General features: G+C 51.1%; 1 protein-coding gene; it reads right to left on the bottom strand.

Moving 5' to 3' along the window:
- Positions 1-25,861, bottom strand: part of LOC143487016 (uncharacterized) — a 105,888-nt gene that overhangs the window by 29,876 nt on the left and 50,151 nt on the right.

Raw genomic sequence — 25,861 nt, 5'->3', positions numbered from 1 at the left:
ACGCAGGAGAGAGTACTCAGTTGAGCAGACGTTGTTGAGTGGACACAGGAGAGAACACGCAGGTGAGTACGCAGTTGAGTATGCAGTTGAGATTACGCAGGTGAGAGGACGCAGTTGGGTGGACGCTGTTGAATGGACGCAGGAAAGTGTACGCAGTTGAGAGTACTCAGTTGAGTGGACGCAGGAGAGAGTACTCAGTTGAGCAGACGCTGTTGATTGGACACAGGAGAGAACACGCAGGTGAGTACGCAGTTGAGATTTTGCAGGTGAGTGGACAATTGACGCAGGAGAGAGTACTCCGTTGAGTGGACGCAGTTGAATGGACGCAGGAGAGAGTACTCAGTTGAGCAGACGCTGTTGAGTGGACACAGGAGAGAACACGCAGGTGAGTACGCAGTTGAGATTACGCAGTTGAGATTATGCAGGTGAGAGGACGCTGTAAAATGGACGCAGGAGAGAGTACTCAGTTGAGGGGACGCAGTTGAATGGGCGCAGGAGAGAGTATGCAGTTGAGAGTACTCAGTTGAGTGGATGCAGGAGAGAGTACTCAGTTGAGCAGACGCTGTTGAGTGGACACAGGAGAGAACACGCAGGTGAGTACGCAGTTGAGATTATGCAGGTGAGAGGACGCTGTTAAATGGACGCAGGAGAGAGTACGCAGTTGAGAGTACTCAGTTGAGTGGACGCAGGAGAGAGTACTCAGTTGAGCAGACGTTGTTGAGTGGACACAGGAGAGAACACGCAGGTGAGTACGCAGTTGAGATTATGCAGGTGAGTGGACAATTGACGCAGGAGAGAGTACTCCGTTGAGTGGACGCAGTTGAATGGACGCAGGAAAGAGTACGCAGTTGAGAGTACTCAGTTGAGTGGACGCAGGAGAGAGTACTCAGTTAAGCAGACGCTGTTGATTGGACACAGGAGAGAACACGCAGGTGAGTACGCAGTTGAGATTTTGCAGGTGAGTGGACAATTGACGCAGGAGAGAGTACTCCGTTGAGTGGACGCAGTTGAATGGACGCAGGAGAGAGTACTCAGTTGAGCAGACGCTGTTGAGTGGACACAGGAGAGAACACGCAGGTGAGTACGCAGTTGAGATTACGCAGTTGAGATTATGCAGGTGAGAGGACGCTGTTAAATGGACGCAGGAGAGAGTACGCAGTTGAGAGTACTCAGTTGAGCAGACGCTGCTGAGTGGACACAGAAGAGAACACGCAGGTGAGTACGCAGTTGAGATTACGCAGTTGAGATTATGCAGGTGAGAGGACGCTGTAAAATGGACGCAGGAGAGAGTACTCAGTTGAGGGGACGCAGTTGAATGGGCGCAGGAGAGAGTATGCAGTTGAGAGTACTCAGTTGAGTGGATGCAGGAGAGAGTACTCAGTTGAGCAGACGCTGTTGAGTGGACACAGGAGAGAACACGCAGGTGAGTACGCAGTTGAGATTATGCAGGTGAGAGGACGCTGTTAAATGGACGCAGGAGAGAGTACGCAGTTGAGAATACTCAGTTGAGTGGACGCAGGGGAGAGTACTCAGTTGAGCAGACGCTGTTGATTGGACACAGGAGAGAACACGCAGGTGAGTACGCAGTTGAGATTTTGCAGGTGAGTGGACAATTGACGCAGGAGAGAGTACTCCGTTGAGTGGACGCAGTTGAATGGACACAGGAGAGAGTACTCAGTTGAGCAGACGCTGTTGAGTGGACACAGGAGAGAACACGCAGGTGAGTACGCAGTTGAGATTATGCAGGTGAGAGGACGCTGTAAAATGGACGCAGGAGAGAGTACTCAGTTGAGGGGATGCAGTTGAATGGGCGCAGGAGAGAGTATGCAGTTGAGAGTACTCAGTTGAGTGGATGCAGGAGAGAGTACTCAGTTGAGCAGACGCTGTTGAGTGGACACAGGAGAGAACATGCAGGTGAGTACGCAGTTGAGTATGCAGTTGAGATTACGCAGGTGAGAGGACGCAGTTGGGTGGACGCTGTTGAATGGACGCAGGAAAGAGTACGCAGTTGAGAGTACTCAGTTGAGTGGACGCAGGAGAGAGTACTCAGTTGACCAGACGCTGTTGAGTGGAAACAGGAGAGAGTTCGCAGGTGAGTATGCAGGGGGAGACGAAGACAGCCTCCACGTGGCCTCCCCCGCAAGTAGCTGAAGAGTAGTTGCAAGGTTGCATGCCCTTCAAGCGAAACAAATGTCTTCACAACGTCCACAGCCTAAAGTTCCTACGCTAGCGCTTTTCCAGCTTAACATTGAAGGTCTCACCACTGCCAAAATTGAGTGCAGTTGAGAATACTCAGTTGAGTGGACGCAGGAGAGAGTAATCAGTTGAGCAGACGCTGTTGAGTGGACACAGGAGAGAACACGCAGGTGAGTACGCAGTTGAGATTATGCAGGTGAGAGGACGCTGTTAAATGGACGCAGGAGAGAGTACGCAGTTGAGAGTACTCAGTTGAGTGGACGCAGGAGAGAGTACTCAGTTGAGCAGACGTTGTTGAGTGGACACAGGAGAGAACACGCAGGTGAGTACGCAGTTGAGTATGCAGTTGAGATTACGCAGGTGAGAGGACGCAGTTGGGTGGACGCTGTTGAATGGACGCAGGAAAGAGTACGCAGTTGAGAGTACTCAGTTGAGTGGACGCAGGAGAGAGTACTCAGTTGAGCAGACGCTGTTGATTGGACACAGGAGAGAACACGCAGGTGAGTACGCAGTTGAGATTTTGCAGGTGAGTGGACAATTGACGCAGGAGAGAGTACTCCGTTGAGTGGACGCAGTTGAATGGACGCAGGAGAGAGTACTCAGTTGAGCAGACGCTGTTGAGTGGACACAGGAGAGAACACGCAGGTGAGTACGCAGTTGAGATTACGCAGTTGAGATTATGCAGGTGAGAGGACGCTGTAAAATGGACGCAGGAGAGAGTACGCAGTTGAGAGTACTCAGTTGAGCAGACGCTGTTGAGTGGACACAGAAGAGAACACACAGGTGAGTACGCAGTTGAGATTACGCAGTTGAGATTATGCAGGTGAGAGGACGCTGTAAAATGGACGCAGGAGAGAGTACTCAGTTGAGGGGACGCAGTTGAATGGGCGCAGGAGAGAGTATGCAGTTGAGAGTACTCAGTTGAGTGGATGCAGGAGAGAGTACTCAGTTGAGCAGACGCTGTTGAGTGGACACAGGAGAGAACATGCAGGTGAGTACGCAGTTGAGTATGCAGTTGAGATTACGCAGGTGAGAGGACGCAGTTGGGTGGATGCTGTTGAATGGACGCAGGAAAGAGTACGCAGTTGAGAGTACTCAGTTGAGTGGACGCAGGAGAGAGTACTCAGTTGACCAGACGCTGTTGAGTGGAAACAGGAGAGAGTTCGCAGGTGAGTATGCAGGGGGAGACGAAGACAGCCTCCACGTGGCCTCCCCCGCAAGTAGCTGAAGAGTAGTTGCAAGGTTGCATGCCCTTCAAGCGAAACAAATGTCTTCACAACGTCCACAGCCTAAAGTTCCTACGCTAGCGCTTTTCCAGCTTAACATTGAAGGTCTCACCACTGCCAAAATTGAGTGCAGTTGAGAATACTCAGTTGAGTGGACGCAGGAGAGAGTAATCAGTTGAGCAGACGCTGTTGAGTGGACACAGGAGAGAACACGCAGGTGAGTACGCAGTTGAGATTATGCAGGTGAGAGGACGCTGTTAAATGGACGCAGGAGAGAGTACGCAGTTGAGAGTACTCAGTTGAGTGGACTCAGGAGAGAGTACTCAGTTGAGCAGACGTTGTTGAGTGGACACAGGAGAGAACACGCAGGTGAGTACGCAGTTGAGTATGCAGTTGAGATTACGCAGGTGAGAGGACGCAGTTGGGTGGACGCTGTTGAATGGACGCAGGAAAGAACACGCAGGTGAGTACGCAGTTGAGATTACGCAGTTGAGATTATGCAGGTGAGAGGACGCTGTTAAATGGACGCAGGAGAGAGTACGCAGTTGAGAGTACTCAGTTGAGCAGACGCTGCTGAGTGGACACAGAAGAGAACACGCAGGTGAGTACGCAGTTGAGATTACGCAGTTGAGATTATGCAGGTGAGAGGACGCTGTAAAATGGACGCAGGAGAGAGTACTCAGTTGAGGGGACGCAGTTGAATGGGCGCAGGAGAGAGTATGCAGTTGAGAGTACTCAGTTGAGTGGACGCAGGAGAGAGTAATCAGTTGAGCAGACGCTGTTGAGTGGACACAGGAGAGAACACGCAGGTGAGTACGCAGTTGAGATTATGCAGGTGAGAGGACGCTGTTAAATGGACGCAGGAGAGAGTACGCAGTTGAGAGTACTCAGTTGAGTGGACGCAGGAGAGAGTACTCAGTTGAGCAGACGTTGTTGAGTGGACACAGGAGAGAACACGCAGGTGAGTACGCAGTTGAGTATGCAGTTGAGATTACGCAGGTGAGAGGACGCAGTTGGGTGGACGCTGTTGAATGGACGCAGGAAAGTGTACGCAGTTGAGAGTACTCAGTTGAGTGGACGCAGGAGAGAGTACTCAGTTGAGCAGACGCTGTTGATTGGACACAGGAGAGAACACGCAGGTGAGTACGCAGTTGAGATTTTGCAGGTGAGTGGACAATTGACGCAGGAGAGAGTACTCCGTTGAGTGGACGCAGTTGAATGGACGCAGGAGAGAGTACTCAGTTGAGCAGACGCTGTTGAGTGGACACAGGAGAGAACACGCAGGTGAGTACGCAGTTGAGATTACGCAGTTGAGATTATGCAGGTGAGAGGACGCTGTAAAATGGACGCAGGAGAGAGTACTCAGTTGAGGGGACGCAGTTGAATGGGCGCAGGAGAGAGTATGCAGTTGAGAGTACTCAGTTGAGTGGATGCAGGAGAGAGTACTCAGTTGAGCAGACGCTGTTGAGTGGACACAGGAGAGAACACGCAGGTGAGTACGCAGTTGAGATTATGCAGGTGAGAGGACGCTGTTAAATGGACGCAGGAGAGAGTACGCAGTTGAGAGTACTCAGTTGAGTGGACGCAGGAGAGAGTACTCAGTTGAGCAGACGTTGTTGAGTGGACACAGGAGAGAACACGCAGGTGAGTACGCAGTTGAGATTATGCAGGTGAGAGGACGCTGTTAAATGGACGCAGGAGAGAGTACGCAGTTGAGAATACTCAGTTGAGTGGACGCAGGGGAGAGTACTCAGTTGAGCAGACGCTGTTGATTGGACACAGGAGAGAACACGCAGGTGAGTACGCAGTTGAGATTTTGCAGGTGAGTGGACAATTGACGCAGGAGAGAGTACTCCGTTGAGTGGACGCAGTTGAATGGACACAGGAGAGAGTACTCAGTTGAGCAGACGCTGTTGAGTGGACACAGGAGAGAACACGCAGGTGAGTACGCAGTTGAGATTATGCAGGTGAGAGGACGCTGTAAAATGGACGCAGGAGAGAGTACTCAGTTGAGGGGATGCAGTTGAATGGGCGCAGGAGAGAGTATGCAGTTGAGAGTACTCAGTTGAGTGGATGCAGGAGAGAGTACTCAGTTGAGCAGACGCTGTTGAGTGGACACAGGAGAGAACATGCAGGTGAGTACGCAGTTGAGTATGCAGTTGAGATTACGCAGGTGAGAGGACGCAGTTGGGTGGACGCTGTTGAATGGACGCAGGAAAGAGTACGCAGTTGAGAGTACTCAGTTGAGTGGACGCAGGAGAGAGTACTCAGTTGACCAGACGCTGTTGAGTGGAAACAGGAGAGAGTTCGCAGGTGAGTATGCAGGGGGAGACGAAGACAGCCTCCACGTGGCCTCCCCCGCAAGTAGCTGAAGAGTAGTTGCAAGGTTGCATGCCCTTCAAGCGAAACAAATGTCTTCACAACGTCCACAGCCTAAAGTTCCTACGCTAGCGCTTTTCCAGCTTAACATTGAAGGTCTCACCACTGCCAAAATTGAGTGCAGTTGAGAATACTCAGTTGAGTGGACGCAGGAGAGAGTAATCAGTTGAGCAGACGCTGTTGAGTGGACACAGGAGAGAACACGCAGGTGAGTACGCAGTTGAGATTATGCAGGTGAGAGGACGCTGTTAAATGGACGCAGGAGAGAGTACGCAGTTGAGAGTACTCAGTTGAGTGGACGCAGGAGAGAGTACTCAGTTGAGCAGACGTTGTTGAGTGGACACAGGAGAGAACACGCAGGTGAGTACGCAGTTGAGTATGCAGTTGAGATTACGCAGGTGAGAGGACGCAGTTGGGTGGACGCTGTTGAATGGACGCAGGAAAGAGTACGCAGTTGAGAGTACTCAGTTGAGTGGACGCAGGAGAGAGTACTCAGTTGAGCAGACGCTGTTGATTGGACACAGGAGAGAACACGCAGGTGAGTACGCAGTTGAGATTTTGCAGGTGAGTGGACAATTGACGCAGGAGAGAGTACTCCGTTGAGTGGACGCAGTTGAATGGACGCAGGAGAGAGTACTCAGTTGAGCAGACGCTGTTGAGTGGACACAGGAGAGAACACGCAGGTGAGTACGCAGTTGAGATTACGCAGTTGAGATTATGCAGGTGAGAGGACGCTGTAAAATGGACGCAGGAGAGAGTACGCAGTTGAGAGTACTCAGTTGAGCAGACGCTGTTGAGTGGACACAGAAGAGAACACGCAGGTGAGTACGCAGTTGAGATTACGCAGTTGAGATTATGCAGGTGAGAGGACGCTGTAAAATGGACGCAGGAGAGAGTACTCAGTTGAGGGGACGCAGTTGAATGGGCGCAGGAGAGAGTATGCAGTTGAGAGTACTCAGTTGAGTGGATGCAGGAGAGAGTACTCAGTTGAGCAGACGCTGTTGAGTGGACACAGGAGAGAACATGCAGGTGAGTACGCAGTTGAGTATGCAGTTGAGATTACGCAGGTGAGAGGACGCAGTTGGGTGGATGCTGTTGAATGGACGCAGGAAAGAGTACGCAGTTGAGAGTACTCAGTTGAGTGGACGCAGGAGAGAGTACTCAGTTGACCAGACGCTGTTGAGTGGAAACAGGAGAGAGTTCGCAGGTGAGTATGCAGGGGGAGACGAAGACAGCCTCCACGTGGCCTCCCCCGCAAGTAGCTGAAGAGTAGTTGCAAGGTTGCATGCCCTTCAAGCGAAACAAATGTCTTCACAACGTCCACAGCCTAAAGTTCCTACGCTAGCGCTTTTCCAGCTTAACATTGAAGGTCTCACCACTGCCAAAATTGAGTGCAGTTGAGAATACTCAGTTGAGTGGACGCAGGAGAGAGTAATCAGTTGAGCAGACGCTGTTGAGTGGACACAGGAGAGAACACGCAGGTGAGTACGCAGTTGAGATTATGCAGGTGAGAGGACGCTGTTAAATGGACGCAGGAGAGAGTACGCAGTTGAGAGTACTCAGTTGAGTGGACTCAGGAGAGAGTACTCAGTTGAGCAGACGTTGTTGAGTGGACACAGGAGAGAACACGCAGGTGAGTACGCAGTTGAGTATGCAGTTGAGATTACGCAGGTGAGAGGACGCAGTTGGGTGGACGCTGTTGAATGGACGCAGGAAAGAACACGCAGGTGAGTACGCAGTTGAGATTACGCAGTTGAGATTATGCAGGTGAGAGGACGCTGTTAAATGGACGCAGGAGAGAGTACGCAGTTGAGAGTACTCAGTTGAGCAGACGCTGCTGAGTGGACACAGAAGAGAACACGCAGGTGAGTACGCAGTTGAGATTACGCAGTTGAGATTATGCAGGTGAGAGGACGCTGTAAAATGGACGCAGGAGAGAGTACTCAGTTGAGGGGACGCAGTTGAATGGGCGCAGGAGAGAGTATGCAGTTGAGAGTACTCAGTTGAGTGGACGCAGGAGAGAGTAATCAGTTGAGCAGACGCTGTTGAGTGGACACAGGAGAGAACACGCAGGTGAGTACGCAGTTGAGATTATGCAGGTGAGAGGACGCTGTTAAATGGACGCAGGAGAGAGTACGCAGTTGAGAGTACTCAGTTGAGTGGACGCAGGAGAGAGTACTCAGTTGAGCAGACGTTGTTGAGTGGACACAGGAGAGAACACGCAGGTGAGTACGCAGTTGAGTATGCAGTTGAGATTACGCAGGTGAGAGGACGCAGTTGGGTGGACGCTGTTGAATGGACGCAGGAAAGTGTACGCAGTTGAGAGTACTCAGTTGAGTGGACGCAGGAGAGAGTACTCAGTTGAGCAGACGCTGTTGATTGGACACAGGAGAGAACACGCAGGTGAGTACGCAGTTGAGATTTTGCAGGTGAGTGGACAATTGACGCAGGAGAGAGTACTCAGTTGAGCAGACGCTGTTGAGTGGACACAGGAGAGAACACGCAGGTGAGTACGCAGTTGAGATTACGCAGTTGAGATTATGCAGGTGAGAGGACGCTGTAAAATGGACGCAGGAGAGAGTACTCAGTTGAGGGGACGCAGTTGAATGGGCGCAGGAGAGAGTATGCAGTTGAGAGTACTCAGTTGAGTGGATGCAGGAGAGAGTACTCAGTTGAGCAGACGCTGTTGAGTGGACACAGGAGAGAACACGCAGGTGAGTACGCAGTTGAGATTATGCAGGTGAGAGGACGCTGTTAAATGGACGCAGGAGAGAGTACGCAGTTGAGAGTACTCAGTTGAGTGGACGCAGGAGAGAGTACTCAGTTGAGCAGACGTTGTTGAGTGGACACAGGAGAGAACACGCAGGTGAGTACGCAGTTGAGATTATGCAGGTGAGTGGACAATTGACGCAGGAGAGAGTACTCCGTTGAGTGGACGCAGTTGAATGGACGCAGGAAAGAGTACGCAGTTGAGAGTACTCAGTTGAGTGGACGCAGGAGAGAGTACTCAGTTAAGCAGACGCTGTTGATTGGACACAGGAGAGAACACGCAGGTGAGTACGCAGTTGAGATTTTGCAGGTGAGTGGACAATTGACGCAGGAGAGAGTACTCCGTTGAGTGGACGCAGTTGAATGGACGCAGGAGAGAGTACTCAGTTGAGCAGACGCTGTTGAGTGGACACAGGAGAGAACACGCAGGTGAGTACGCAGTTAAGATTACGCAGTTGAGATTATGCAGGTGAGAGGACGCTGTTAAATGGACGCAGGAGAGAGTACGCAGTTGAGAGTACTCAGTTGAGCAGACGCTGCTGAGTGGACACAGAAGAGAACACGCAGGTGAGTACGCAGTTGAGATTACGCAGTTGAGATTATGCAGGTGAGAGGACGCTGTAAAATGGACGCAGGAGAGAGTACTCAGTTGAGGGGACGCAGTTGAATGGGCGCAGGAGAGAGTATGCAGTTGAGAGTACTCAGTTGAGTGGATGCAGGAGAGAGTACTCAGTTGAGCAGACGCTGTTGAGTGGACACAGGAGAGAACACGCAGGTGAGTACGCAGTTGAGATTATGCAGGTGAGAGGACGCTGTTAAATGGACGCAGGAGAGAGTACGCAGTTGAGAATACTCAGTTGAGTGGACGCAGGGGAGAGTACTCAGTTGAGCAGACGCTGTTGATTGGACACAGGAGAGAACACGCAGGTGAGTACGCAGTTGAGATTTTGCAGGTGAGTGGACAATTGACGCAGGAGAGAGTACTCCGTTGAGTGGACGCAGTTGAATGGACACAGGAGAGAGTACTCAGTTGAGCAGACGCTGTTGAGTGGACACAGGAGAGAACACGCAGGTGAGTACGCAGTTGAGATTATGCAGGTGAGAGGACGCTGTAAAATGGACGCAGGAGAGAGTACTCAGTTGAGGGGATGCAGTTGAATGGGCGCAGGAGAGAGTATGCAGTTGAGAGTACTCAGTTGAGTGGATGCAGGAGAGAGTACTCAGTTGAGCAGACGCTGTTGAGTGGACACAGGAGAGAACATGCAGGTGAGTACGCAGTTGAGTATGCAGTTGAGATTACGCAGGTGAGAGGACGCAGTTGGGTGGACGCTGTTGAATGGACGCAGGAAAGAGTACGCAGTTGAGAGTACTCAGTTGAGTGGACGCAGGAGAGAGTACTCAGTTGACCAGACGCTGTTGAGTGGAAACAGGAGAGAGTTCGCAGGTGAGTATGCAGGGGGAGACGAAGACAGCCTCCACGTGGCCTCCCCCGCAAGTAGCTGAAGAGTAGTTGCAAGGTTGCATGCCCTTCAAGCGAAACAAATGTCTTCACAACGTCCACAGCCTAAAGTTCCTACGCTAGCGCTTTTCCAGCTTAACATTGAAGGTCTCACCACTGCCAAAATTGAGTGCAGTTGAGAATACTCAGTTGAGTGGACGCAGGAGAGAGTAATCAGTTGAGCAGACGCTGTTGAGTGGACACAGGAGAGAACACGCAGGTGAGTACGCAGTTGAGATTATGCAGGTGAGAGGACGCTGTTAAATGGACGCAGGAGAGAGTACGCAGTTGAGAGTACTCAGTTGAGTGGACGCAGGAGAGAGTACTCAGTTGAGCAGACGTTGTTGAGTGGACACAGGAGAGAACACGCAGGTGAGTACGCAGTTGAGTATGCAGTTGAGATTACGCAGGTGAGAGGACGCAGTTGGGTGGACGCTGTTGAATGGACGCAGGAAAGTGTACGCAGTTGAGAGTACTCAGTTGAGTGGACGCAGGAGAGAGTACTCAGTTGAGCAGACGCTGTTGATTGGACACAGGAGAGAACACGCAGGTGAGTACGCAGTTGAGATTTTGCAGGTGAGTGGACAATTGACGCAGGAGAGAGTACTCAGTTGAGCAGACGCTGTTGAGTGGACACAGGAGAGAACACGCAGGTGAGTACGCAGTTGAGATTACGCAGTTGAGATTATGCAGGTGAGAGGACGCTGTAAAATGGACGCAGGAGAGAGTACTCAGTTGAGGGGACGCAGTTGAATGGGCGCAGGAGAGAGTATGCAGTTGAGAGTACTCAGTTGAGTGGATGCAGGAGAGAGTACTCAGTTGAGCAGACGCTGTTGAGTGGACACAGGAGAGAACACGCAGGTGAGTACGCAGTTGAGATTATGCAGGTGAGAGGACGCTGTTAAATGGACGCAGGAGAGAGTACGCAGTTGAGAGTACTCAGTTGAGTGGACGCAGGAGAGAGTACTCAGTTGAGCAGACGTTGTTGAGTGGACACAGGAGAGAACACGCAGGTGAGTACGCAGTTGAGATTATGCAGGTGAGTGGACAATTGACGCAGGAGAGAGTACTCCGTTGAGTGGACGCAGTTGAATGGACGCAGGAAAGAGTACGCAGTTGAGAGTACTCAGTTGAGTGGACGCAGGAGAGAGTACTCAGTTAAGCAGACGCTGTTGATTGGACACAGGAGAGAACACGCAGGTGAGTACGCAGTTGAGATTTTGCAGGTGAGTGGACAATTGACGCAGGAGAGAGTACTCCGTTGAGTGGACGCAGTTGAATGGACGCAGGAGAGAGTACTCAGTTGAGCAGACGCTGTTGAGTGGACACAGGAGAGAACACGCAGGTGAGTACGCAGTTAAGATTACGCAGTTGAGATTATGCAGGTGAGAGGACGCTGTTAAATGGACGCAGGAGAGAGTACGCAGTTGAGAGTACTCAGTTGAGCAGACGCTGCTGAGTGGACACAGAAGAGAACACGCAGGTGAGTACGCAGTTGAGATTACGCAGTTGAGATTATGCAGGTGAGAGGACGCTGTAAAATGGACGCAGGAGAGAGTACTCAGTTGAGGGGACGCAGTTGAATGGGCGCAGGAGAGAGTATGCAGTTGAGAGTACTCAGTTGAGTGGATGCAGGAGAGAGTACTCAGTTGAGCAGACGCTGTTGAGTGGACACAGGAGAGAACACGCAGGTGAGTACGCAGTTGAGATTATGCAGGTGAGAGGACGCTGTTAAATGGACGCAGGAGAGAGTACGCAGTTGAGAATACTCAGTTGAGTGGACGCAGGGGAGAGTACTCAGTTGAGCAGACGCTGTTGATTGGACACAGGAGAGAACACGCAGGTGAGTACGCAGTTGAGATTTTGCAGGTGAGTGGACAATTGACGCAGGAGAGAGTACTCCGTTGAGTGGACGCAGTTGAATGGACACAGGAGAGAGTACTCAGTTGAGCAGACGCTGTTGAGTGGACACAGGAGAGAACACGCAGGTGAGTACGCAGTTGAGATTATGCAGGTGAGAGGACGCTGTAAAATGGACGCAGGAGAGAGTACTCAGTTGAGGGGATGCAGTTGAATGGGCGCAGGAGAGAGTATGCAGTTGAGAGTACTCAGTTGAGTGGATGCAGGAGAGAGTACTCAGTTGAGCAGACGCTGTTGAGTGGACACAGGAGAGAACATGCAGGTGAGTACGCAGTTGAGTATGCAGTTGAGATTACGCAGGTGAGAGGACGCAGTTGGGTGGACGCTGTTGAATGGACGCAGGAAAGAGTACGCAGTTGAGAGTACTCAGTTGAGTGGACGCAGGAGAGAGTACTCAGTTGACCAGACGCTGTTGAGTGGAAACAGGAGAGAGTTCGCAGGTGAGTATGCAGGGGGAGACGAAGACAGCCTCCACGTGGCCTCCCCCGCAAGTAGCTGAAGAGTAGTTGCAAGGTTGCATGCCCTTCAAGCGAAACAAATGTCTTCACAACGTCCACAGCCTAAAGTTCCTACGCTAGCGCTTTTCCAGCTTAACATTGAAGGTCTCACCACTGCCAAAATTGAGTGCAGTTGAGAATACTCAGTTGAGTGGACGCAGGAGAGAGTAATCAGTTGAGCAGACGCTGTTGAGTGGACACAGGAGAGAACACGCAGGTGAGTACGCAGTTGAGATTATGCAGGTGAGAGGACGCTGTTAAATGGACGCAGGAGAGAGTACGCAGTTGAGAGTACTCAGTTGAGTGGACGCAGGAGAGAGTACTCAGTTGAGCAGACGTTGTTGAGTGGACACAGGAGAGAACACGCAGGTGAGTACGCAGTTGAGTATGCAGTTGAGATTACGCAGGTGAGAGGACGCAGTTGGGTGGACGCTGTTGAATGGACGCAGGAAAGAGTACGCAGTTGAGAGTACTCAGTTGAGTGGACGCAGGAGAGAGTACTCAGTTGAGCAGACGCTGTTGATTGGACACAGGAGAGAACACGCAGGTGAGTACGCAGTTGAGATTTTGCAGGTGAGTGGACAATTGACGCAGGAGAGAGTACTCCGTTGAGTGGACGCAGTTGAATGGACGCAGGAGAGAGTACTCAGTTGAGCAGACGCTGTTGAGTGGACACAGGAGAGAACACGCAGGTGAGTACGCAGTTGAGATTACGCAGTTGAGATTATGCAGGTGAGAGGACGCTGTTAAATGGACGCAGGAGAGAGTACGCAGTTGAGAGTACTCAGTTGAGCAGACGCTGTTGAGTGGACACAGAAGAGAACACGCAGGTGAGTACGCAGTTGAGATTACGCAGTTGAGATTATGCAGGTGAGAGGACGCTGTAAAATGGACGCAGGAGAGAGTACTCAGTTGAGGGGACGCAGTTGAATGGGCGCAGGAGAGAGTATGCAGTTGAGAGTACTCAGTTGAGTGGATGCAGGAGAGAGTACTCAGTTGAGCAGACGCTGTTGAGTGGACACAGGAGAGAACATGCAGGTGAGTACGCAGTTGAGTATGCAGTTGAGATTACGCAGGTGAGAGGACGCAGTTGGGTGGACGCTGTTGAATGGACGCAGGAAAGAGTACGCAGTTGAGAGTACTCAGTTGAGTGGACGCAGGAGAGAGTACTCAGTTGACCAGACGCTGTTGAGTGGAAACAGGAGAGAGTTCGCAGGTGAGTATGCAGGGGGAGACGAAGACAGCCTCCACGTGGCCTCCCCCGCAAGTAGCTGAAGAGTAGTTGCAAGGTTGCATGCCCTTCAAGCGAAACAAATGTCTTCACAACGTCCACAGCCTAAAGTTCCTACGCTAGCGCTTTTCCAGCTTAACATTGAAGGTCTCACCACTGCCAAAATTGAGTGCAGTTGAGAATACTCAGTTGAGTGGACGCAGGAGAGAGTAATCAGTTGAGCAGACGCTGTTGAGTGGACACAGGAGAGAACACGCAGGTGAGTACGCAGTTGAGATTATGCAGGTGAGAGGACGCTGTTAAATGGACGCAGGAGAGAGTACGCAGTTGAGAGTACTCAGTTGAGTGGACTCAGGAGAGAGTACTCAGTTGAGCAGACGTTGTTGAGTGGACACAGGAGAGAACACGCAGGTGAGTACGCAGTTGAGTATGCAGTTGAGATTACGCAGGTGAGAGGACGCAGTTGGGTGGACGCTGTTGAATGGACGCAGGAAAGAGTACGCAGTTGAGAGTACTCAGTTGAGTGGACGCAGGAGAGAGTACTCAGTTGAGCAGACGCTGTTGATTGGACACAGGAGAGAACACGCAGGTGAGTACGCAGTTGAGATTTTGCAGGTGAGTGGACAATTGACGCAGGAGAGAGTACTCCGTTGAGTGGACGCAGTTGAATGGACGCAGGAGAGAGTACTCAGTTGAGCAGACGCTGTTGAGTGGACACAGGAGAGAACACGCAGGTGAGTACGCAGTTGAGATTACGCAGTTGAGATTATGCAGGTGAGAGGACGCTGTAAAATGGACGCAGGAGAGAGTACTCAGTTGAGGGGACGCAGTTGAATGGGCGCAGGAGAGAGTATGCAGTTGAGAGTACTCAGTTGAGTGGATGCAGGAGAGAGTGCTCAGTTGAGCAGACGCTGTTGAGTGGACACAGGAGAGAACACGCAGGTGAGTACGCAGTTGAGATTATGCAGGTGAGAGGACGCTGTTAAATGGACGCAGGAGAGAGTACGCAGTTGAGAGTACTCAGTTGAGTGGACGCAGGAGAGAGTACTCAGTTGAGCAGACGTTGTTGAGTGGACACAGGAGAGAACACGCAGGTGAGTACGCAGTTGAGTATGCAGTTGAGATTACGCAGGTGAGAGGACGCAGTTGGGTGGACGCTGTTGAATGGACGCAGGAAAGAGTACGCAGTTGAGAGTACTCAGTTGAGTGGACGCAGGAGAGAGTACTCAGTTGAGCAGACGCTGTTGATTGGACACAGGAGAGAACACGCAGGTGAGTACGCAGTTGAGATTTTGCAGGTGAGTGGACAATTGACGCAGGAGAGAGTACTCCGTTGAGTGGACGCAGTTGAATGGACGCAGGAGAGAGTACTCAGTTGAGCAGACGCTGTTGAGTGGACACAGGAGAGAACACGCAGGTGAGTACGCAGTTGAGATTACGCAGTTGAGATTATGCAGGTGAGAGGACGCTGTTAAATGGACGCAGGAGAGAGTACGCAGTTGAGAGTACTCAGTTGAGCAGACGCTGTTGAGTGGACACAGAAGAGAACACGCAGGTGAGTACGCAGTTGACATTATGCAGGTGAGAGGACGCTGTAAAATGGACGCAGGAGAGAGTACTCAGTTGAGGGGACGCAGTTGAATGGGCGCAGGAGAGAGTATGCAGTTGAGAGTACTTAGTTGAGTGGACGCAGGAGAGAGTACTCAGTTGAGCAGACGCTGTTGAGTGGACACAGGAGAGAACACGCAGGTGAGTACGCAGTTGAGATTTTGCAGGTGAGTGGACAATCGACGCAGGAGAGAGTACTCCGTTGAGTGGACGCAAGAGAGAGTACGCAGTTGAGAATACTCAGTTGAATGGACGCAGGAGAGAGTACTCAGTTGAGCAGACACTGTTGAGTGGACACAGCAGAGAACACGCAGGTGAGTACGCTGTTGAGTATGCAGTTGAGATTACGCAGGTGTGAGGACGCAGTTGGTTGGACAGTGGTTGAATGGACGCAGGAGTGAGTACTAAGTTGAGTGGACACAGTTGAATGGACGCAGGAGAGAGTACGCAGTTGAGAGTAATCAGTTGAGTGGACGCAGGAGAGAGTACTCAGTTGAGCAGACGATGTTGAGTGGACACAGGAGAGAACACGCAGGTGAGTACGCAGTTGAGATTATGCAGGTGAGAGGACGCTGTTAAATGGACGCAGGAGAGAGTACGCAGTTGAGAATACTCAGTTGAGTGGACGCAGGAGAGAGTACTCAGTTGAGCAGACGTTGTTGAGTGGACACAGGAGAGAACACGCAGGTGAGTACGCAGTTGAGTATGCAGTTGAGATTACGCAGGTGAGAGGACGCAGTTGGGTGGACGCTGTTGAATGGACACAGGAAAGAGTACGCAGTTGAGAGTACTCAGTTGAGTGGACGCAGGGGAGAGTACTCAGTTGAGCAGACGCTGTTGATTGGACACAGGAGAGAACACGCAGGTGAGTACGCAGTTGAGATTTTGCAGGTGAGTGGACAATTGACGCAGGAGAGAGTACTCCGTTGAGTGGACGCAGTTGAATGGACGCAGGAGAGAGTACTCAGTTGAGCAGACGCTGTTGAGTGGACACAGGAGAGAACACGCAGGTGAGTACGCAGTTGAGATTATGCAGGTGAGAGGACGCTGTAAAATGGACGCAGGAGAGAGTACTCAGTTCAGGGGACGCAGTTGAATGGGCGCAGGAGAGAGTATGCAGTTGAGAGTACTCAGTTGAGTGGATGCGGGAGAGAGTACTCAGTTGAGCAGATGCTGTTGAGTGGACACAGGAGAGAACATGCAGGTGAGTACGCAGTTGAGTATGCAGTTGAGATTACGCAGGTGAGAGGACGCAGTTGGGTGGACGCTGTTGAATGGACGCAGGAAAGAGTACGCAGTTGAGAGTACTCAGTTGAGTGGACGCAGGAGAGAGTACTCAGTTGACCAGACGCTGTTGAGTGGAAACAGGAGAGAGTTCGCAGGTGAGTATGCAGGGGGAGACGAAGACAGCCTCCACGTGGCCTCCCCCGCAAGTAGCTGAAGAGTAGTTGCAAGGTTGCATGCCCTTCAAGCGAAACAAATGTCTTCACAACGTCCACAGCCTAAAGTTCCTACGCTAGCGCTTTTCCAGCTTAACATTGAAGGTCTCACCACTGCCAAAATTGAGTGCAGTTGAGAATACTCAGTTGAGTGGACGCAGGAGAGAGTAATCAGTTGAGCAGACGCTGTTGAGTGGACACAGGAGAGAACACGCAGGTGAGTACGCAGTTGAGATTATGCAGGTGAGAGGACGCTGTTAAATGGACGCAGGAGAGAGTACGCAGTTGAGAGTACTCAGTTGAGTGGACGCAGGAGAGTACTCAGTTGAGCAGACGTTGTTGAGTGGACACAGGAGAGAACACGCAGGTGAGTACGCAGTTGAGTATGCAGTTGAGATTACGCAGGTGAGAGGACACAGTTGGGTGGACGCTGTTGAATGGACGCAGGAAAGAGTACGCAGTTGAGAGTACTCAGTTGAGTGGACGCAGGAGAGAGTACTCAGTTGAGCAGACGCTGTTGATTGGACACAGGAGAGAACACGCAGGTGAGTACGCAGTTGAGATTTTGCAGGTGAGTGGACAATTGACGCAGGAGAGAGTACTCCATTGAGTGGACGCAGTTGAATGGACGCAGGAGAGAGTACTCAGTTGAGCAGACGCTGTTGAGTGGACACAGGAGAGAACACGCAGGTGAGTACGCAGTTGAGATTACGCAGTTGAGATTATGCAGGTGAGAGGACGCTGTTAAATGGACGCAGGAGAGAGTACGCAGTTGAGAGTACTCAGTTGAGCAGACGCTGTTGAGTGGACACAGAAGAGAACACGCAGGTGAGTACGCAGTTGAGATTACGCAGTTGAGATTATGCAGGTGAGAGGACGCTGTAAAATGGACGCAGGAGAGAGTACTCAGTTCAGGGCACGCAGTTGAATGGGCGCAGGAGAGAGTATGCAGTTGAGAGTACTCAGTTGAGTGGATGCAGGAGAGAGTACTCAGTTGAGCAGACGCTGTTGAGTGGACACAGGAGAGAACATGCAGGTGAGTACGCAGTTGAGTATGCAGTTGAGATTACGCAGGTGAGAGGACGCAGTTGGGTGGACGCTGTTGAATGGACGCAGGAAAGAGTACGCAGTTGAGAGTACTCAGTTGAGTGGACGCAGGAGAGAGTACTCAGTTGACCAGACGCTGTTGAGTGGAAACAGGAGAGAGTTCGCAGGTGAGTATGCAGGGGGAGACGAAGACAGCCTCCACGTGGCCTCCCCCGCAAGTAGCTGAAGAGTAGTTGCAAGGTTGCATGCCCTTCAAGCGAAACAAATGTCTTCACAACGTCCACAGCCTAAAGTTCCTACGCTAGCGCTTTTCCAGCTTAACATTGAAGGTCTCACCACTGCCAAAGTTGAGCAGACGCTGTTGAGTGGACACAGGAGAGAACACGCAGGTGAGTACGCAGTTGAGATTTTGCAGGTGAGTGGACAATCGACGCAGGAGAGAGTACTCCGTTGAGTGGACGCAAGAGAGAGTACGCAGTTGAGAATACTCAGTTGAATGGACGCAGGAGAGAGTACTCAGTTGAGCAGACACTGTTGAGTGGACACAGCAGAGAACACGCAGGTGAGTACGCTGTTGAGTATGCAGTTGAGATTACGCAGGTGTGAGGACGCAGTTGGTTGGACAGTGGTTGAATGGACGCAGGAGTGAGTACTAAGTTGAGTGGACACAGTTGAATGGACGCAGGAGAGAGTACGCAGTTGAGAGTAATCAGTTGAGTGGACGCAGGAGAGAGTACTCAGTTGAGCAGACGATGTTGAGTGGACACAGGAGAGAACACGCAGGTGAGTACGCAGTTGAGATTACGCAGGTGAGAGGACGCTGTAAAATGGACGCAGGAGAGAGTACGCAGTTGAGAGTACTCAGTTGAGTGGACGCAGGAGAGAGTACTCAGTTGAGCAGACGCTGTTGAGTGGACACAGGAGAGAACACTCAGGTGAGTACACAGTTGAGATTACGCAGTTGAGATTATGCAGGTGAGAGGACGCTGTAAAATGGACGCAGGAGAGAGTACGCAGTTGAGAGTACTCAGTTGAGTGGACGCAGGAGAGAGTACTCAGTTGACCAGACGCTGTTGAGTGGACACAGGAGAGAGTTCGCAGGTGAGTATGCAGGGGGAGACGAAGACAGCCTCCACGTGGCCTCCCCTGCAAGTAGCTGAAGAGTAGTTGCAAGGTTGCATGCCCTTCAAGCGAAACAAATGTCTTCACAACGTCCACAGCCTAAAGTTCCTACGCTAGCGCTTTTCCAGCTTAACATTGAAGGTCTCACCACTGCCAAAATTGAGTGCAGTTGATAATACACAGTTGAGTGGACGCAGGAGAGAGTACTCAGTTGAGCAGACGCTGTTGAGTGGACACAGGAGAGAACACGCAGGTGAGTACGCAGTTGAGATTTTGCAGGTGAGTGGACAATCGACGCAGGAGAGAGTACTCCGTTGAGTGGACGCAGGAGAGAGTACGCAGTTGAGAATACTCAGTTGAATGGACGCAGGAGAGAGTACTCAGTTGAGCAGACACTGTTGAGTGGACACAGCAGAGAACACGCAGGTGAGTACGCTGTTGAGTATGCAGTTGAGATTACGCAGGTGTGAGGACGCAGTTGGTTGGACGATGTTGAATGGACGCAGGAGTGAGTACTAAGTTGAGTGGACACAGTTGAATGGACGCAGGAGAGAGTACGCAGTTGAGAGTAATCAGTTGAGTGGACGCAGGAGAGAGTACTCAGGTGAGCAGACGATGTTGAGTGGACACAGGAGAGAACACGCAGGTGAGTACGCAGTTGAGATTACGCAGGTGAGAGGACGCTGTAAATGGACGCAGGAGAGAGTACGCAGTTGAGAGTACTCAGTTGAGTGGACGCAGGAGAGAGTACTCAGTTGAGCAGACGCTGTTGAGTGGACACAGGAGAGAACACTCAGGTGAGTACACAGTTGAGATTACGCAGTTGAGATTATGCAGGTGAGAGGACGCTGTTAAATGGACGCAGGAGAGAGTACGCAGTTGAGAGTACTCAGTTGAGTGGATGCAGGAGAGAGTACTCAGTTGAGTAGACACTGTTGAGTGGACACAGGAGAGAACACGCAGGTGAGTACGCTGTTGAGTATGCAGTTGAGATTACGCAGGTGAGAGGACGCTGTAAAATGGACGCAGGAGAGAGTACGCAGTTGAGAGTACTCAGTTGAGTGGACGCAGGAGAGAGTACTCAGTTGAGCAGACGCTGTTGAGTGGACACAGGAGAGAACACTCAGGTGAGTACACAGTTGAGATTACGCAGTTGAGATTATGCAGGTGAGAGGACGCAGTTAAATGGACGCAGGAGAGAGTACGCAGTTGAGAGTACTCAGTTGAGTGGACGCAGGAGAGAGTACTCAGTTGAGCAGACGCTGTTGAGTGGACACAGGAGAGAACACTCAGGTGAGTACACAGTTGAGATTACGCAGTTGAGATTATGCAGGTGAGAGGACGCAGTTAAATGGACGCAGGAGAGAGTACGCAGTTGAGAGTACTCAGTTGAGTGGACGCAGGAGAGTACTCAGTTGAGTAGACACTGTTGAGTGGACACAGGAGAGAACACGCAGGTGAGTACGCTGTTGAGTATGCAGTTGAGATTATGCAGGTGTGAGGATGCAGTTGGTTGGACGATGTTGAATGGACGCAGGAGTGAGTACTAAGTTGAGTGGACGCAGTTGAATGGACGCAGGAGAGAGTACGTAGTTGAGAGTAATCAGTTGAGTGGACGCAGGAGAGAGTACTCAGTTGAGCAGACACTGTTGAGTGGACACACGAGAGAACACGCAGGTGAGTACGCAGTTGAGTATGAAGTTGAGATTACGCAGGTGAGAGGACGCAGTTAGGTGGACGCTGTTGAATGGACGCAGGAGAGAGTACTCAGTTGAGTGGACGCAGGAGAGAGTACGCAGTTGAGAGGACGCAGGAGAGAGTACGCAGTTGAGAGTACTCAGTTGAGTGGATGCAGAAGAGAATACTCAGTTGAGCAGACACTGTTGAGTGGACACAGCAGAGAACACGCAGGTGAGTACGCTGTTGAGTATGCAGTTGAGATTACGCAGGTGTGAGGACGCAGTTGGTTGGACGATGTTGAATGGACGCAGGAGTGAGTACTAAGTTGAGTGGACACAGTTGAATGGACGCAGGAGAGAGTACGCAGTTGAGAGTAATCAGTTGAGTGGACGCAGGAGAGAGTACTCAGGTGAGCAGACGATGTTGAGTGGACACAGGAGAGAACACGCAGGTGAGTACGCAGTTGAGATTACGCAGGTGAGAGGACGCTGTAAATGGACGCAGGAGAGAGTACGCAGTTGAGAGTACTCAGTTGAGTGGACGCAGGAGAGAGTACTCAGTTGAGCAGACGCTGTTGAGTGGACACAGGAGAGAACACTCAGGTGAGTACACAGTTGAGATTACGCAGTTGAGATTATGCAGGTGAGAGGACGCTGTTAAATGGACGCAGGAGAGAGTACGCAGTTGAGAGTACTCAGTTGAGTGGATGCAGGAGAGAGTACTCAGTTGAGTAGACACTGTTGAGTGGACACAGGAGAGAACACGCAGGTGAGTACGCTGTTGAGTATGCAGTTGAGATTACGCAGGTGAGAGGACGCTGTAAAATGGACGCAGGAGAGAGTACGCAGTTGAGAGTACTCAGTTGAGTGGACGCAGGAGAGAGTACTCAGTTGAGCAGACGCTGTTGAGTGGACACAGGAGAGAACACTCAGGTGAGTACACAGTTGAGATTACGCAGTTGAGATTATGCAGGTGAGAGGACGCAGTTAAATGGACGCAGGAGAGAGTACGCAGTTGAGAGTACTCAGTTGAGTGGACGCAGGAGAGAGTACTCAGTTGAGCAGACGCTGTTGAGTGGACACAGGAGAGAACACTCAGGTGAGTACACAGTTGAGATTACGCAGTTGAGATTATGCAGGTGAGAGGACGCAGTTAAATGGACGCAGGAGAGAGTACGCAGTTGAGAGTACTCAGTTGAGTGGACGCAGGAGAGTACTCAGTTGAGTAGACACTGTTGAGTGGACACAGGAGAGAACACGCAGGTGAGTACGCTGTTGAGTATGCAGTTGAGATTATGCAGGTGTGAGGATGCAGTTGGTTGGACGATGTTGAATGGACGCAGGAGTGAGTACTAAGTTGAGTGGACGCAGTTGAATGGACGCAGGAGAGAGTACGTAGTTGAGAGTAATCAGTTGAGTGGACGCAGGAGAGAGTACTCAGTTGAGCAGACACTGTTGAGTGGACACACGAGAGAACACGCAGGTGAGTACGCAGTTGAGTATGAAGTTGAGATTACGCAGGTGAGAGGACGCAGTTAGGTGGACGCTGTTGAATGGACGCAGGAGAGAGTACTCAGTTGAGTGGACGCAGGAGAGAGTACGCAGTTGAGAGGACGCAGGAGAGAGTACGCAGTTGAGAGTACTCAGTTGAGTGGATGCAGAAGAGAATACTCAGTTGAGCAGATGCTGTTGAGTGGACACAGGAGAGAGTTCGCAGGTGAGTATGCAGTTGAGTATGCAGTTGAGATCATGCAGGTAAGAGGACGCAGTTGAGTGGACAATGGACGCAGGAGAGAGTACTCAGTTGAATGGACGCAGTTGAATGGGCGCAGGAGAGACTATGCAGTTGAGAGTACTCAGTTGAGTGGATGCAGGAGAGAGTACTCAGTTGAGCACACGCTGTTGAGTGGACACAGGAGAGAACACGCAGGTGAGTACGCAGTTGAGTATGCAGTTGAAATAACGCAGGTGAGAGGACGCAGTTGGGTGGACGCTGTTGAATGGACGCAAGAAAGATTACGCAGTTGAGAGTACTCAGTTGAGTGGACGCAGGAGAGAGTACTCAGTTGAGCAGACGCTGTTGAGTGGACACAGGAGAGAGTTCGCAGGTGAGTATGCAGGGGGAGACGAAGACAGCCTCCACTTGGCCTCCCCCGCAAGTAGCTGAAGAGTAGTTGCAAGGTTGCATGCCCTTCAAGCGAAACAAATGTCTTCACAACGTCCACAGCTTAAAGTTCCTACGCTAGCGCTTTTCCAGCTTAACATTGAAGGTCTCACCACTGCCAAAATTGAGTGCAGTTGAGAATACTCAGTTGAGTGGACGCAGGAGAGAACACGCAGGTGAGTACGCAGTTGAGATTACGCAGTTGAGATTATGCAGGTGAGAGGACGCTGTTAAATGGACGCAGGAGTGAGTATGCAGTTGAGAGTACTCAGTTGAGTGGACGCAGGAGAGTACTCAGTTGAGCAGACGCTGTTGAGTGGACACAGGAGAGAACACTCAGGTGAGTACACAGTTGAGATTACGCAGTTGAGATTATGCAGGTGAGAGGGCGCTGTTAAATGGACGCAGGAGAGAGTACGCAGTTGAGAGTACTCAGTTGAGTGGACGCAGGAGAGAGTACTCAGTTGAGTAGACACTGTTGAGTGGACACAGGAGAGAACACGCAGGTGAGTACGCTTTTGAGTATGCAGTTGAGATTACGCAGGTGAGAGGACGCTGTAAAATGGACGCAGGAGAGAGTACGCAGTTGAGAGTACTCAGTTGAGTGGACGCAGGAGAGAGTACTCAGTTGAGCAGACGCTGTTGAGTGGACACAGGAGAGAACACTCAGGTGAGTACACAGTTGAGATTACGCAGTTGAGATTATGCAGGTGAGAGGACGCAGTTAAATGGACGCAGGAGAGAGTACGCAGTTGAGAGTACTCAGTTGAGTGGACGCAGGAGAGAGTACTCAGTTGAGTAGACACTGTTGAGTGGACACAGGAGAGAACACGCAGGTGAGTACGCTGTTGAGTATGAAGTTGAGATTACGCAGGTGAGAGGACGCAGTTAGGTGGACGCAGTTGAATGGACGCAGGAGAGAGTACTCAGTTGAGCAGACGCTGTTTAGTAGACACAGGAGAGAGTATGCAGGTGAGTAAGCATTTGAGATTACACAGGTGAGAGGACGCTGTTGAGTGGACACAGGAGAGAGTACGCAGTTCAGAGTACTCAGTTGAGCGGACGCAGTTGAATGGACGCAGGAGAGAGCACTCAGTTGAGTGGACGCTGTTGAGTGGACACAGGAGAGAGTATGCGAGAGAGTACTCAGTTGAGTGGATGCAGTTGAATGTACACAGTTGAATGGACGCAAGAGAGAGTACGCCATTGACAGTACTCAGTTGAGTTGACGCAGGAGAGAGTACTCAGTTGAGCAGACGCTGTTGAGTGGACACAGGAAAGAGTATGCAGGTGAGTAATCATTTGAGATTACGCAGGTGAGAGGACGCTGTTGAGTGGACACAGGAGAGAATACGCAGTTGAGAGTACTCAGTTGATCGGACGCAGTTGAATGGATGCAAGAGAGAGTACTCAGTTGAGTGGACGCAGGAGAGAGCACTCAGTTGAGTGGATGCTGTTCAGTGGACGCAGGGGAGAGTACTCATTTGAGTGGACACAGTTGAATGGACGCAGGAGAGAATACGCCATTGAGAGTACTCAGTTGAGTGGACGTAGGAGAGAGTACTCAGTTGAGCAGACGCTGTTGAGTGGACACAGGAGAGAGTATGCGAAAGAGTACTCAGTTGAGTGGACGCGGTTGAATGTACACAAGTTGAATGGATGCAGGAGAGAGTACGCAGTTCAGAGTACTGAGTTGAGTGGACGAAGGAGAGAATACTCAGTTGAGCAGACGCTGTTTAGTGGACACAGGAGAGAGTATGCGACAGAGTACTCAGTTGAGTGGACGCAGTTGAATGTACACAGGAGAGAGTACTCAGTTGAGCGGATGCAGTTGAATGGTCGCAGGAGAGAGCACTCAGTTGAGTGGATGCTGTTCAATGGACGCAGGAGAGAGTAGGCAGTTCAGAGTACTCAATTGAGTGGACGCAGGAGAGAGTACTCAGTTGAGCAGATGCTGTTGAGTGGACACAGGAGAGAGTATGCAGGTGAGTAAGCAGTTGAGATTATGCAGGTGAGAGGACGCTGTTGAGTGGACACAGGAGAGAGTACACAGTTGAGAGTACTCAGTTGAGCGGACGCAGTTGAATTGACGCAGGAGAGAGTACTCAGTTGAGAGTACTCAGTTGAGTGGACACAGTTGAATGGACGCAGGAGAGAGTACGCAGTTCAGCGTACTCTGATGAGTGGACGCAGGAGAGAGTATGCGAGAGAGTACTCAGTTGAGTGGACACAATTGAATGGACCAAGGAGAGAGTACGCAGTTGAGAGTACTCAGTTGATCGGACGCAGTTGAATGGACACAGGAGAGAGTACTCAGTTGAATGGACGCAGGAGAGCACTCAGTTGAGTGGATGCTGTTCAATGGACGCAGGAGAGAGTACTCATTTGAGTGGACACATTTGAATGGACACAGGAGAGAGTAGGCAGTTCAGAGTACTCAATTGAGTGGACGCAGGAGAGAGTACTCAGTTGAGCAGATGCTGTTGAGTGGACACAGGAGAGAGTATGCAGGTGAGAGGACGCTGTTGAGTGGACACAGGAGAGAGTACGCAGTTGAGAGTACTCAGTTGATCGGACGCAGTTGAATGGACACAGGAGAGAGTACTCAGTTGAATGGACGCAGGAGAGAGTACTCAGTTGAGTGGACGCAGGAGAGAGCACTCAGTTGAGTGGATGCTGTTCAGTGGACGCAGGGGAGAGTACTCATTTGAGTGGACACAGTTGAATGGACGGAGGAGAGAGTACGCCATTGAGAGTACTCAGTTGAGTGGACGTAGGAGAGGGTACTCAGTTGAGCAGACGCTGTTGAGTGGACACAGAAGAGTATGCGAAAGAGTACTCAGTTGAGTGGACGCGGTTGAATGTACACAAGTTGAATGGATGCAGGAGAGAGTACGCAGTTCAGAGTACTCAGTTGAGTGGATGCAGGAGAGAATACTCAGTTGAGCAGACGCTGTTTAGTGGACACAGGAGAGAGTATGCGACAGAGTACTCAGTTGAGTGGACGCAGTTGAATGTACACAGGAGAGAGTATGCGATAGAGTACTCAGTTGAGTGGGCACAGTTGAATGGACGCAGGAGAGTAC

The sequence above is a fragment of the Brachyhypopomus gauderio genome, chromosome 2, assembly GCF_052324685.1.
Source record: "Brachyhypopomus gauderio isolate BG-103 chromosome 2, BGAUD_0.2, whole genome shotgun sequence".
Lineage (NCBI taxonomy): Eukaryota > Metazoa > Chordata > Actinopteri > Gymnotiformes > Hypopomidae > Brachyhypopomus > Brachyhypopomus gauderio.
The sequence above is the reverse complement of the archived record's forward strand: the minus strand, read 5'-3'. Positions and strand labels throughout refer to the sequence as shown.